The sequence below is a fragment of the Monodon monoceros genome, unplaced genomic scaffold (assembly GCF_005190385.1).
Source record: "Monodon monoceros isolate NGI ecotype Baffin Bay Population unplaced genomic scaffold, NGI_Narwhal_1 Super_Scaffold_11, whole genome shotgun sequence".
In the NCBI taxonomy this organism is placed as follows: domain Eukaryota; kingdom Metazoa; phylum Chordata; class Mammalia; order Artiodactyla; family Monodontidae; genus Monodon; species Monodon monoceros.
Window position 1 is genome coordinate 83,423,108 of NW_021703767.1, and position 10,249 is coordinate 83,433,356.

Below are 10,249 nucleotides of genomic sequence, written 5' to 3' on the forward strand. Positions count from 1 at the left end.
CCTCACAACAAAGGAAACATGTGACCGCCCGGGCCAAAACACTGAGCGTCACGCAACCCTGGCCAATCCGAGTGGGCGCCCCCCGCCCCAGGAGACCCTGGGAGTTGTAGTTCCTATTCCGGGGGGGGGGGGTGGCCGCCCCGGCAGCTTGGATTTCCCGCTATAGGGCGGGTGTCGGACGTGGGGCTTGAGATCCAATCCAAGGGCTATTGACTCGGAAACAGTTTTAAGTAGAGATAGGTTAAGAAACTGCATCCGTGTTAGGAGCCTAGTGGGAAACCTCAGTCGGATGTTTATTGCCACGTCCCTAGGCAAAAGCACATAATCAAGAATTCTCAGAACCCTAGAGTTTGGGACCAGGCTTTAGAGACCTTTTAATTTGACCCCTTGGTATAGAATCGGGAAATCTGAGGATCTGAGAGATGAAAGGGACTACAACCCTAGTAGCTAGACAGTGCAGGGAAACTAAATTTCACTGTAAATCTATTACTGTCACCTGTATCATCCTGGGTTAACTTTCTATTTTAAAAGTACATGCAAATCAGACAAAGTTTTCACAAATCCCTGTTTTCTGATTCCCCAAAAGACAGTATTATTTTTTTTAATTTAATTTTATTTATTTTTTATACAGCAGGTTCTTATTAGTTATCCATTTTATACATATTAGTGTATATGAAATAGAGACACAGATGTAGAGAACAAATGTATGGACACCAAGCGGGGGAAGCGGCGGGGGTGAGGGCATGATGAATTGGGAGATTGGGACTGACATATATACACCAAAAGACATTATTTTATCTTTTTGTTTCAGCAAATATTTTTTTCAAGGTTGAGTACACCTCCAGATTTTGAAACATTTAACTAGTTTTTGGTTTCTGATATCAAAATTATAACTTCTCTCTCTTCCATAATTTATGAATACAGTCATGCTTTTATTAAATAAGAGGATGTGTTCCAGTGATCAGAGGTGTATATAGTATAGAAGGCTTGTGTCCAGGCCTTTTAAACAGGCTTTTTAGTTCTCTTTTCCATCTGTTATTAAAAATGAAAATACCTACCATTTATTGAGTTTCTACTAAGCTCCAGACAGAGTGTTAGGCACTTTACGTATATCCTTTAATCTTCATAATAACCCAGCAAGATAGTGTTATAATCCCATTTTACAGGTGAAGAAACTAAGCCACATAGGGGATAAACATTTGGCCCTCGTCACTCAGTTATTAAGTGTTGAGGCTGGGGTTGACACATTTAAAAAATATATATATATGTATTAATACAGGTACATAATTATCTAAAAAGTGTATTTACAAAGTTAAATATTACAAGTCTAGTAGTACAACAGGAGTACCATCTCCCACCCTTCCTCATTCTTCATTCTCCAGAAGCAGCCACTTTCAACAATTTGAGCTATTCTGATATTTACATTTATCTTTCCATATAATGTATGGCTATTTCCCATTAAGGGAGCTGTCATCCCTGTCACCCATCCTTCCAATATCTTACATTTCTGCTTAACTAATTATTTAATGTTTATGTTATTAAGACTATGTATTTATTGTTCAACGATGAGTTAAACAGTATACAACTTCCTTTCTTGGATGGCTTTTCATTTTTCCTTGGGTAGAAAGGCAGCTAAGCACCTGGGGGTCCTCAATACCATCATAAAGTTCCAACTCCCTGAGAGAGCATTTAAGGGTCTTCCTGATGCACCCTGGGGCCCAACTCTGCAGCCTGAACACCAGCCTCAGTGAACTTCCCACAGGACTCTTGCCCAAAGGACTCTCGCTGTCTGTCTCCAGGCCATTCCCATCCATATCCTGCTCCCTATGCCTCTTATGCCCCCTCTTCCCCTTCACCCCATTCACTAGGTTAGCTCCTGCTCTTCCTTCCAGGAGTCAGCCTGTGAGTCCTCTTTCCAGGAAACCCTCCATTCATCCTCATTGCCCTCTGGGCTAGGTATCTCCCCTCCTTCTTCCCACAGCAGCCCATCCTTACCTCCTTCCCAGCAGTTATCATACTAATTGTGTGACATCACACTAATGCAGGGGTTAGGGGCTCTCATCCTCTGCGCACCTGAAAATCTGTGTATAGTTTATAGTCAGTCCTCCACATACCCAGTTCCTCTGTATTGCTTCCACATCCACAGAGTCAACCAACCCTGGATGGTGTAGTACTGTAGTATTTACTACTGAAAAAAAATCTGCATATAAGTGGACCTTTGCAATTCAACCCTTGTTGTTTAAGGGTCAGCTATATATTTACATGCCTTTCCCAACTGAGTATCCTCTGAAATGCCTGAGGTCAGGGATGATGTCTTATTCATTTTGTGTTGCAGTATACCAAATAGATGTTCAATATGTATCTGTTAACCAGTGAGTGATCTCTACTTCTTGAGGTTAAGGGGCCTTGAGAGAAATAAAAGTGCCTCCAGACCACTTGGGACGCCCTTGGACTGGCCTGCATGATGAGGTCCTCAGATTCTCTTGGGGCAGATGGATGCAGGGTGATCAATCACAATTCTGAGAGTGGAAAGGAGTGAGGGGACTCACAGGACAGCAGCCCCGGAGACAGGCAAGGGCCTATTGATGGGTATGGGAGCTCCTCAGGCAGTCCCCGGAATAGAGGTGGTTTTGGCATTGGTAGAGGGCCCTGGGAGTTATGCGTACCCCACAAATCAGTGAGCGTGCCCGCCTGGCAGCCTTTTCCTCAGCTGGGACTGGAACAGAAGCAGAGGTGTCAAGTCCAGGGGCAATCTGCTGAAATTGAGTGATTGTAATATGATTTTAAAAAAAATTTTATTGGAGTATAGTTGACTTATAGTGTTGCGTTAGTTTCAGGTGTACAGCAAAGTGAATCAGTTATACATATACATATATCCACTCTTTTTTTGTTTTTTAGATTCTTCTCCCATATAGGCCATTACAGCGTATTGAATGGAGTTCCCTGTGCTATACAGCAGGTTCTTATTAGTTTTTTATTTTATATAGAGTGGTGTGTATATGTCAGTCCCAATCTCCCAATTCATCCCTCCCCCCTCCCCCTGTAACATGATGTATTTTATGCAGTGTTTACAATCCAGGTCAGTTTGATCATTTGAAGTAGGTAGCTACTGAGGGGAATCCGAGGGTCTTCAGACCAATTTCCTCTCCTTTCAGGGATACAGTATATTGCTGCATATTCTGTCTTCTTGCACATACCACATGGAAGTTCTTGTTTTGCTCTCCAGAGCATTCATGACAGCCTTTAAGGTCTGAAGGTGGCCAAGCATCCATAGCTCCTCCAGCCATTCTTTTATTTCTCTCCAGCCTGCTCCTCTTCCCCATGCAGACAACAGTTGGGACATAATAAATCATCACTCCCTAAACATACCACACACTTTCAGACTTCCCTGACTCTGCTCTAGGTCTCTTGCACTTGAAGTCCCCCTGTCCCAAATTCCAGTATAAATATTGGTCATCCTTTAAGGCCCATCTCTGGTGCCACCTGTTCTGATCCTCTCCTCTCTCCCTCACCCGTTGTGAAGCTGTGCACACCTCCCACATCCTTTATAATGTGACACTAGCACTGTGTTTATACCCAGCCCTTGAATGCAGCTGGATCCTTTGACCAGCTACGGGCTTGGCACGTTTGCCCCTTCCCTGCAACAAGCCCCAGCTGCAAAGCACTTGATGAATGGAGATTTTACTGAAGGTTTCACAAAGAGAATTATACAGCATCTCACACCGCAAAACTCCTTAACAATTCCCTTTAAACATCTCTGCTCCCTCACCTCAGCTCCTCCTTGGTACCAACTACTCCTCTTTTCCCACCATATACCCTTTCTCTGGGCCTCTCTCCAGCCACAAGATTGGGGTTCCTCCCCTTCCATGATCTCTGCCACCTTCCCCCTAGACAATCCCCTCTACCCTTCCACCCCGCGCCCCGCCATCTCTTTTTCAGTACTTTGCATTTTCACACTCATCACCTTTCAAACAAGAGAGTTCCACTCTTCAGAAGATAGAGAATACCATAAATAACAAATTATCTCAGCACACTCCACCCCCACCCTTTTTTCCTCCACAGACATGTTTAACATCTCAGCAAGTCTGTTACACAATAACTCCTCAGAGTGCTGAGTGGAGACAAGGGTGAACACAATACACTATTTGCTCGTGGCACCTGAGCCTCTCCAGTCTTGAGGCCTACCCCTTCCCTCCCTTCTCTGGTGAAGAGAGATGTGACTCATCTCTGCAGCTCTTTTGGATACAGAGGTCTGACTCTCTCTGACTCTATAGTTACCAGGAAGGCTGTCTCACCCAGGCCCAGACAGTCGTGGGCCCTACTAGGCCAGTTAAACCTTGGAGTCAAACACAGTAGTATTAGGATTTAGCAAGGAAAGACATAGATGGAAAATTTTCCATTTTGAGATCTGGGAAAAGAGGTAAGTCTTCTGCCACCTAGAAGGTGAGCTCCCTACCCCTGCTCCCGAGCTTTTCCTTCTGAAACAAGACATGTTTCTCTTGGGAGTGGTATGGGTGTGGTGGCAAGGCTTGCTTTGTTCTCGAAACCATCCTTCACAGGTTGAAGTCGATGAGGTGCCAGGAATTGGTACCTAGGTGCCTCGGATCCTGTTTGTGACCAAACTTGCCACACCAGATGCAGGTAAGGATGACTGCTTACCACCGTGAGCCCTGGGCTCTGACTTCAGGGGACTGAGACATACTTGCATCCTCCCTGCATGTGATGCTGGTCCCTGTTTTTCTCTTCATTCTTCTGCCCCAAGGACATCTGATTTCACCTCCCTCTCTTCTTCCTGATTACTTCCCCAGTAATGAGAATTTAGGTGGCCCCTCTGGTCTCTGAAGAAACCTGATGTTTTGGAAGTTACTCCTGCCCTGACTTCTCTAGGTAGGCCTGATTCTCCAAGGGACACCTCGTAGCACCTTGTCCTATGACTTGCTGCAGAACCCTCTCAGGTATGAACACATATGGAAAGTGTCTTCTCCTGCTCATGGCATCTGGTCACAAGTTTAGGCCAGTTTTTAAAAATGACCATAATCCCACAGGCTGCTGAGCAGTCTGTCCCACAGATGGCTGTGAGTCCACATAGAATTCCTGCTGCTGCTCCCAGCAGACTTTGACTTCATCTCCAGTTTCTTGCCACCCTGTGACATTTGAGAGGCATGTACTAATTCCAACTTGATGTTCCTCTGCTGTCTCTGGCACTCTTCTTCCAAATGCCTGCAGTTTAGGACAGTGTGTCTTGTCCATCTTGTGTCTTGTCCATCCCTTTTGCTTGACGGGCAGCCTTCCAAGAATCCTTCAGCAGGTATGAAAGGGCTAGACCTGACCACGAATATCTGCAGCAGACGTTTCCTATTCTTGAAAGACTCCATCCAGTTTCTTAGGAAATTGTGTTGGTTGAGGTTGGCCCACCTATCTCCAGCCCAAGAATTCTCACTGCTCTCATTGGATGCTCTGTCTGAAGCATCTGTTGCGAACAGTGCAACCTCCCAAAAACTTTAATGCAGATCTCAGAGCAGTTCCCACACACTGCTAGTCCAGGACCACCCTAATTTGTGCTGTTATTTTTCACTCCCTTACATAGCTTAGCACTTTGACAGTCATGTTCTCTATCTCCCTATGAAGATTTGAAACCTAAGTGTTTCCACTGGTGCTTTAGACTTGAAGAGTCTAGGTTCAAAACTTAGCTTTTTTTCTTACTAGCTATATAGTCTTGTGTAAATTACTTAATCTTTCTCAGTTTTCTCATCTGTAAAAATGAGGATAAAAACACCTACCTCATAGAATTGTTTTGAAGATGAAATGAGAAAAAAAATATAGTGCCTGGGATATAGTAAGTGCTCAATAACAACCAAATTTATTACTATTATTACTGTCCCCTTCCCCATCAATTCTAGCTATGTCCTCTATGCTCTGTCCTTTGCTTTAGGAGGGGTAAAGAAGGAAAGAAAGGAGGAGTAAAAGAACATATAGCCTTTGTAAACTATATTTGATAAAAAAAGCCTGAAGACATGAAGTGATTTAGAAAAGCTAGAAACTAAAGCCAGACTTTTTGAACATTCACCAGGGTGCTGTCCTCTAACTTCTTTTGTCTTTCCCAATGGGCATTTATAAGATTAAAAAAGAGAGAGACTGCCCACAAGATGTAGAAAAGCAATTTGCCTCTGCTCATAAAATATCCACACTCAAAGGCCACATCGCTGAACTTAAACCATGGTTGCCTTTGAGATGCAGACCAAGGGACTAAGAGTAGGGGTCGAGACCTTTGTTTTTTTCAGTAAGCTTTTGACAATTAAAAAAAACAAAAACAAAAAACTACCTACATATATACACTTTTCAAATTTAAAAAAATGTTTTAAAAAGTGCTTGCCTGACTAATGTGATTAAAAATAAGCACCTGTGCTAACTATTGTGCAGTCTCTTTTGCTTCCAGCCCCAGATCTCTCTGCAACTGGCCTAGAAAACAGCGAGGGCTCCTAGGTCACCAGCACACAGGGACAGATACTCGACGCTACTTGTGACAGCATTGCAAGCACATGCCTGACATACTTTGGAAAGGCTGCCTGGTTCTATTACTGGTGCATGAAAGTTTTGCCCCGGTAGGAAATCTCTAAATTTAGATGATTTTCAGGATGAACTCTGAGTGATCTTTGTCCCCAACACGAGTAAGGAATTGGAGGTCACCTTGCTTTTTACTATTTATTTTTTAAATTTATTTACTTTATTTTAAATGCCAGAGTTGATGTTTTATAATGCAAAACTTTTGAAGATTGCCATTTAAAAAATATTTATTTATTTATTTTCAATAATAAATAAATTAATAATAATAATAAATAAATAAATAATAAATTTATTTTTAATAAATAAATTTGGGTCTTTGTTGCTGTGCGTGGGCTTTTTCTAGTTGTGGCGAGCGGGGTCTACTCTTCCTTGTGGTGCGTGGCCTTCTCATTGTGGTGGCTTCTCTTGTGCGGAGCACGGGCTCTAGGCGTGTGGGCTTCAGTAGTTGCGGCTTGCAGGCTCTAGAGCTCAGGGTCAGTACGGTTAGTTGCTTAGTTGCTCCGCGGCATGTGGTATCTTCCCGGGCCAGGGCTCGAACCCGTGTTCTCTGCATTGGCAGGCAGATTCTTAACCACCGTGCCACCAGGCAAGTCCCAAAGAATGGAAAATAAAACAAACAAACACAAGGGAGTATCTAAGAGTTCTCCTTTACGGTTCTCATAAAAATTTTACCCTGAGTTCCTTTTTTTTTTGGCTTGAGTGTGCAAATCATTATTATACTAATACATCATAATAATACTTTGCACACTCAAGTGAAATAAAAACAAATCCAAGGTAAAAGCTCTATGGAGGTGTTTAGGATGAATCCAGTTTAGGGATTTAGTTCTTATATAATGTCAAGATGCTTAAAGGTTGCCATTTTAATTGAAGAAAAGACAATTTCACTAATGAGATAATTTTTTTTTTTCTTTTGCGGTACGTGGGCCTCTCACTGTTGTAGCCTCTGCCGTTGCGGAGCACAGGCTCCGGACGCACAGGCTTAGCCACCACGGCTTGCGGGCCTAGCCGCTCCGCGGCATGTGGGATCTTCCCGGACCGGGGCACGAACCCGTTTCCCGTGCATCGGCAGGCTGACTTTCAACCACTGCGCCACCAGAGAAGCCCACTAATGAGAGAATTTTAAGGAATGCTGAATTTAATGGAGAATCGGCTCCTTGAAAGACGAGACTCAACAGAGGATTTTTTGGTATGTGTACAGTCAAGGTATTTTTATTTATGTACTTTAAAAAAATTACTGGGGTATATTTGACAGTACAGTTTGTACAGTTTAATGGTTTGATATACGTACACATTGTGAAATGGTTACCACAATCAAGCTAATTAACATACCTATCACCTCAGATAGTTACCGGTTTCTTTTTTCCTTTTTTTTTTTAACATAAATTTATTCTTAAATGTAGAATAGGTTCTAAGACTACACTTCAGGGACTTCCCTGGTGGCACAGTGGTTAAGAATCCACCTGCCGATGCAGGGGACACGGGTTCGAGCCCTGGTCTGGGAAGATCCCACATGCCAGAGCAACTAAGCCCGTGCACCTCAGCTACTGAGCCTGCGCTCTAGAGCCCGCGAGCCACAAGTAATGAGCCTGCGTGGCACAACTACTGAATCCGTGCGCCTGGAGCCCATGCTCTACAACAAGAGAAACCACTACAATGAGACGCACGCACACAGCGATGAAGACCCAACGCAGCCAGAAATAAATTAATTAATTATTTTTTTAAAAAAAGAATAAGACTACACTTTTCTAGCTATAGGTGGCAACAGATGTTATGGCAGGGGATCCAAATGTTTAAACAGGAATGGAATTAAGGACCATCGTTGCCTCAAGCACAAGGAACAGCTTACTTTTTGCCAGATTTCTTAATTCCACCTGTGACCTGGGGGCCCTTCCCTGAGGCCTTCGCTTTTAACTCCCCGAGTTTCTTCTGCTCCTCTTTCTGTTTCTGCTTAATGCCTTATCTTCCTCATCCATCTCCTTGGCCTGCTTCTTGGGCTTCTTCTTACCACCTTTGCAGCTGGACATGGTGTCTGCCACTCCTTCCCCAGCTTCTTTTCCTTTCTTATGCAGTGAGAACACTTAACATCTACCCTTTTAGCAAATTTCAAGTATACAACAAAATATTGTTAACTGTAATCATGTTGTTCTACATTAGATCTCTAGAACTCATTCATCGTGCATAACTGGAACTTTACATCCTTTGACCCACATCTTTCCGTCCCTCTGCCCCCAGCCCCTATTAGCACCATTCTGTTTTCTGCTTCTATAGCGTCAACATATTTTAGATTCCACACACAAATGATATCATGCAGTATTTGTCATTCTGTGTTTGGCTTATTTCACTTAGCATAATGTCCCTCACATTCATACATGTTGTTGCAAATAGCAAGATTTCCTTCGTTTTTAAGGCTGAATAATATTCCATTGTGTACACATAGCCAACAGTGTTTCTTTATGGAGAATCAGAAATGTAACTTTGGATTCAGATGGACTGGGTTCAGATCCTGACTCTGCTACCACTGTCAGGGTGACAGTGGATGGTTTATTTAATTGCTCTGAAGCTCAGCTTCTTTGTGTGAAACCTAATAATACCTTCTTATTATGAGAATTAAATGCTTATGAAAAGAGCACACAGACCTCAATAAATGGTTAAGTATTATTCAGCCAGGACATAATGGTTAAGTATTATTTTGTCAAAATATAATGATAATTACTATTATGACAGGACATAATGGTGCATTGACAGATCCTAGCAAAGGAAGATTCTTCCTGTTTAACAAAGAAAAACATGGGGTAGTGGAAAAAATACATAGAAAAGAGAGGGACCCTGGGGAGCCCTGCCATAACTTACTGTCACCCTGGACAAATCACCTAATCTCCTTGAGTCCCAATTTCCTCATCTCTAAAAGGAGTACTGTGCCTTCCACCATGAAGGTGTTTGTGTGAACTATTTCTAAAGGCCTGTCTAGTTTTAGAGGTACAGGAAGTTTGTGTATTTTTTTTTTTTTGGTACGCGGTCCTCTCACTGTTGTGGCCTCTCCCGTTGCGGAGCACAGGCTCCGGACGCGCAGGCTCAGCGGCCATGGCTCACGGCCCAGCCGCTCCGCGCGGCATGTGGTATCTTCCCGGACCGGGGCACAAACCCGTGTCCCCTGCATCGGCAGGCGGACTCTCAACCACTGCGCCACCAGGGAAGCCCCTTGTGTATTTTTTTGATTGAAAGGACTTCAGTGGAAAAGTTCTTTTGGTTCAACAAGCACCCAAATCAAGACATTCCTGGGAGCACATAGAATTCTTTGGGAAGGAGGTGGGTGGCTGTAAGAGGCTGCGAATGACCAGAAATCAGTTTCCAGCTCTGGGAGTGAAAAGCCTGCTTGATAGGCTAATGGGATTTGGGGAGGACACGGCTGCTTCCTTTGTGATCAGACTGAACTCGGTTTCTCTACTGAACCTTTAAAACAACTCTCCCACTCCTGAAGCAATACCCTCCACAAAGCCTTTCCAAGCTGGATCCCTGGACCAGCACGCCCTGCTTATGTAGCCTTACTCTTAAGGGTGGACCCCAGTCAACCACCTTTCCCCCCAAGTCACCCCGCTCCTGTACTTCACCTCAGTTTGCCCTGCTCACAGCCCTTCTTGTGGGACTCATTACCCCCCCAAATTCAGCCCTCGGCTCTTTCTATTTT

The 10,249-nt window shown here is 43.7% G+C and overlaps 1 pseudogene; it reads right to left on the reverse strand.

The window, feature by feature from the left end:
• Positions 1-8,406: 8,406 nt before the first annotated feature.
• On the reverse strand, positions 8,407-8,588 carry LOC114890480 (annotated as a pseudogene).
• Between the last annotated feature and the right edge of the window lie 1,661 nt (positions 8,589-10,249).